The 4771-nt window shown below is 41.1% G+C and overlaps 1 long non-coding RNA gene across 1 annotated transcript; it reads right to left on the bottom strand.

Moving 5' to 3' along the window:
- Nucleotides 1-1239: 1239 nt before the first annotated feature.
- LOC124858853 lies at nt 1240-1634 on the bottom strand. Its single transcript, XR_007035956.1, has 2 exons — nt 1389-1634; nt 1240-1308 (listed from the first exon to the last, which is right to left on the bottom strand). It is a non-coding gene; the product is annotated as an uncharacterized LOC124858853 (long non-coding RNA).
- Nucleotides 1635-4771: the final 3137 nt, after the last annotated feature.

Raw genomic sequence — 4771 nt, 5'->3', positions numbered from 1 at the left:
CGTGACAGCGTGAACCACAGAGCTGTGAAGCCGTAAAAATGGAGCCCGAAGGTTAACCCCGCTGTCTCCACTGTGTGTAACTGCACATGGTTTTCATTTACCCCTTATATATTACTGATGGCTTATCAGCTTGTTTTCTTCAAATTATGTTTGTTTTTTTTATCTTTTAATTTTATTCTGGCTCAATAATTAGTCATTTAAAATGTTTAAAATACCTTTTATGGTTATAGATATAAAAAATAATACTGAATAAAGTATACTGATGACCACTTTAGTACCACTGTATTTATTGATAAAACATATAACAACCTAAACACTAAAAGAACTTTCTGAACCAAGTTTAAATCAATTTATTTGTCGAGCATAATAACAAATAAACCAAACATTAACATCAGATATATTCTGACTGAATTATATATGTCTTTAACTTCCACTTGGTGAAAACCAGCGGGAGTATGAAAACGATGGACCAAGAGAGAGGCGTCCTACCCCGGTACAACAAGCCTCGCACGCCTGTACATCTGACAGCTGGAAAGGCGGCTATTAGCGCAGTGGGAGAGGACATCTTCAAACACAGTGAGCACTTTTGCAATTAAGCAATACTTGGTAAACCAAATAGATAATTCAGTTTTACACAGCTACATTCTCGCCTAAAAAACCTGAACAAAAGTTTATTTTATTTCTCAGAAAATATCCAACTTTATTCACAGCTTCTCTCTCTCATCTGCCATTACTACTTCCATTTGAACTATGACTAGTACCACTACAACCCGCAATGAATCATGGGATAGGGTGGGCCACGGAGGATACATCGGACCATCCTTAAAATCTGGGGAAAAATGGGCGTATTTGTCGTCCGCTTATGGAGGAGCCTTCGAATTTGGACAGCCTTCGTCAGCTCGCTATGACATATTTGTCTTAAAATGCAGCCGTCGAAGGATGCAGCCCCTGAATTTGGACACAGTCAAAGCCCATTTTGGCATACTAACTATCAAAGTGTCTTCTTTACTGGCTCCAAAGTCCCATTTAATAGCCTACAGTGCCCTCTGCTGGTTGTCTTGGGTGAATACATTGCATAGTTGCAATTTAATTTACAATGGGTTTTTAATCTGTCTTGGGCGGGCTCACATACCTGAATGGGTGGGCCCGGCCCCTCAGGCCCGCCCTTTGGCGCTGGGTCTGTCATGGTTTTGATAACGGATTTGACCCACATACAGATAAACACTCAGGAGACAGAAGGAAAGTTTAACAGGTTTATTTCTTGCTGGTCAGATTTATGGAATGGGGCCCGGGACTGGAAACGCCAAACTGCACAGAGAAGGAGGTCAGGTAAATGAAGTGACAGTAGGTTTGAGATTTTGAATAGTTTATGATAATTCTTTGCTTACAGGAAATGTAGTGGAGGTTGGTCTGTGGAGGAGTGACGTGGAGCCTGAGAGGATGGTTCCAAGAGCTGCTGCTTGGTTGAGGATTCGGTCTGAGGTTAGTGGTTGTCACACTGGAGAGGGTATGACTGAGCACTGATAAACTAAGAGTTAGCTTGACAGTCTGTACAGAAAAGAGCACCTGGTGAGTTTTGAGTTCTGGTGGAGGATGAGCAGGGTTCGTTTTCCTGAGGCTTGGGAGTAGGAAGTTATGGCTGCCGACTGGAGTTTGATTCTTCAGAGGTTCTTGGAAGCTTGAGTTCAGGGTCCTTGAGATGATCCGGACTGGATCCAGGAGCTCGGACATGAAAGTCACCTGAAAGGAGCACAACGAAGGAATAAATTCAACTCTACTTTCAACGGAGTGAAAAAACAGTAGACGGCCAGAAGTTGTTACCACAATGGCAAACACTGCAGTGTTGGCAGCCAAGCCTTCTTATACTCCACAGCTGATTATGATTGGCAGCACCTGTCCTTCACAGACACAGTCCGAACTCCCCTGTTCAGAGGTGACCCATATACGAAGGCCTATGTCCTCGACACAGCCATTCCATGTTTGAATCCTGACCCAATAGAGACCTATGCTGCACGCCCTTCCCCTCTCTCAACCCTACTGACTGTCTGCTGCCTTTGGAAAAATAACAAAAATAAAGGCCACAAAAAAGGCCATAAATAATTGTACAGGGCTGCTACTGAATAAATTTGCATTGACCAGAGGCCTAACAGCCTTCTCACCATAAGGACAAATTACTTCTACCTCCACACCATTCATAGTACATTAATAATTTATACATAAATGTGGGTATTCGTGTTGACTTTCAACTAGTCCATCTGTCGTTTCTCTAAGAGCTATGGTTTTCTGTGAAATCCTCTCAGATGACACAAAAGTCACCTCCAGACAGTCAATGGGACCCCGGAGAATTTATGTATCTCAAAAGCTTTGTTTTGTTGGTGTTTATAGACATGCTTATAGGTGTGACTATGGCAGGGGCTGATTTTTGTGACAAGCAGTAATAGTACAAACAGAAACCAAAACATACTTTATACACTCAGTCACAACTCCTCTCCACTCTACCAACCTGTAGCAGACCACTCGAAATACAGAAACAAAATCAGGCACCATACTGGTGCGACTAATCTTGTGGATATGAAACAGGTGACACATGACGAAATGTAAAGCTGGTAGTTCTGGCATTTTTTTCTTTTGGAAGATGTATCTATGAGCCAAAAAGCAGGACTCTGATAGCTAGTGTTTTCCAAAGGAAATAATTTGCTTGTGTTTTGATGCTTAACCAGCTGTACAACTGTACAAACGGAGCAGGAGTGTGGTGTGCATTGCTGGCACTAATTCGGACCTGTTCCTATTGCATGTTGGACTCTGGCAGGGCTGCCCTTTGTCACCGGTGCTGTTCATTACTTTTATGGACAGGATTTCTAGGAGTAGTAATGGGGGACGCTGTGCCGGTCTGTTGTGGTGAAGAGAGAGCTTGAGCCGAAAAGCGAAGCTCTCAATTTACTGGTCGGTCTACGTTCCTACCCTCACCTATGGCCATGAACTTTGGGTCATGACTGAAAGAACGAGATCACGGATACAAGCGGCTGAAATTAGCTTCCTCCGTAGAGTGGCCGGGCCCTCCCTTAGAGATAGGGTGAGGAGCTCGGCCATCCGGGAGAAGCCACTGCTCATCAACATCGAGAGGAGCCAGTTGAGGTGGCTCGGGCATCTATACCGGATGCCTCCTGGATGCCTTCCTCGGGAGGTGTTCCAGGCACGTCCCACCAGGAGGAGGCCCAGGTTTGCTGTAGGGACTATGTCTCTCAGCTGGCCTGGGAACGCCTTGGGCTCCGCCTCTAGTGAGTCTGCTTCCCCCACGACCTGGTCCCGGATGAAGTGGAAGACAACGAGTATAGCATTTTCATTAGTTTTCAACGTACATATACCTATTTCAGTAGGTTAGCAAGCAGGTAAAAGCAGGTCTCATTTCAGCTGATACTGTGTTGTCTTGCCAAGGCACTGGCCGATCAGGAATCCTTGGTCAAACAACTTTCAGTCTATCAAGCATTGTCTTATGAATACCAGCCCAATATGGTGTTGTATTATGGAACAATAGATGAAAGAGGTTATTCGAACAGCAAGCTCTGCACACATATGGAATAAACACAGATAAGTTCTTATTTATTCATTTGTTAACAAAAGGGTTTAAATTCCACATTAAATATTTCAATTAACAAACTCTTTAACTAGAAATAATTCAACTAAAACTACCAAGCAAAATAAAGGAATAAGGAAAACAAATGAACTACATACAAAAAAAGCAAAAAAAAAGAATAAATAAAAAAAACTATGCAATAACATCACACTTCAGAGTGGATATGTATGTCTAAGAACCAAGGTTTATTTTGAAGAATTTGGAAATGAGGTCAGATTACTTTTAAAACTAATTAAGGACAACAACTGGCATGTGTTCAAACAACCAATTTACAATGCAAATCAGAAGGTTAGATAAAACATTATTTGAATAAAAATAAGTTTGAAAACTAACTAATAATCATTTTGGGAAAGCCTTGCAGAGGTATTCAACCTCCCCGAATCAATACTTTGTAAAACTGTCCTTGGCTCCAGTTACAGCTGCAGGTATTTGGGAGTAGCTTTGAACATCTACAGACTGTGATCTTTAACCATTCTTCTTTTCAAAACAGCTCAAACTCAGTCAGATTCGATGGAGAGCATATAGTATGAGCATTAATGTCAAATGTTTTTGATGATGATGATGATTCAAGTTTATACTCAAATTCTCTAAGGGATTTGGGTTGGACTTTGACTAGACCATTCTATCACATGGATATGCTTTGATGTAGGGTCATTGTCGGGCTAATCTTCTGCACCAGTTGACAGGACATTATATACACAGTTTATAGGACAGACCTTCGAATCCTGTTTAAACACCTCCACTGCTGCAGGTGATTCACCTATGCTGTATGTTTACATTGGCATGTCTCAATAAAAATGAAAAATGAAAATAATAATGACATTTCTAGCAAACAAAAACTAGCCTCAAAAAAATATTCTTAGATCAAAAATAGACAATAAAATAAAGAGGTGCATTGTGTTGAGATAAGGCCTTGGAATTTTTTTTCCAAAGGTTTTCATAACTTAAAATTCAAAAGGATTCAAATATATTTTCAATTTAAAATAACTGCCAAATTTACTAGTTGGACAGTTTTTGTAGTTTGATATTTATGTTACCAGTCATACATTTATACTGATAGTCAAAAAATCGGTGCTTGTTTCTGTGATCCATTTTTGGACTTCATAACCACCCTCTTGCGTCATGACGTCACGGCGC

This window comes from Girardinichthys multiradiatus, chromosome 22, assembly GCF_021462225.1.
Source record: "Girardinichthys multiradiatus isolate DD_20200921_A chromosome 22, DD_fGirMul_XY1, whole genome shotgun sequence".
Classification (NCBI taxonomy): Eukaryota; Metazoa; Chordata; class Actinopteri; order Cyprinodontiformes; family Goodeidae; genus Girardinichthys; species Girardinichthys multiradiatus.
Note: the sequence above shows the minus strand (reverse complement) of the source record. Positions and strands in the feature narration are given on the sequence as shown.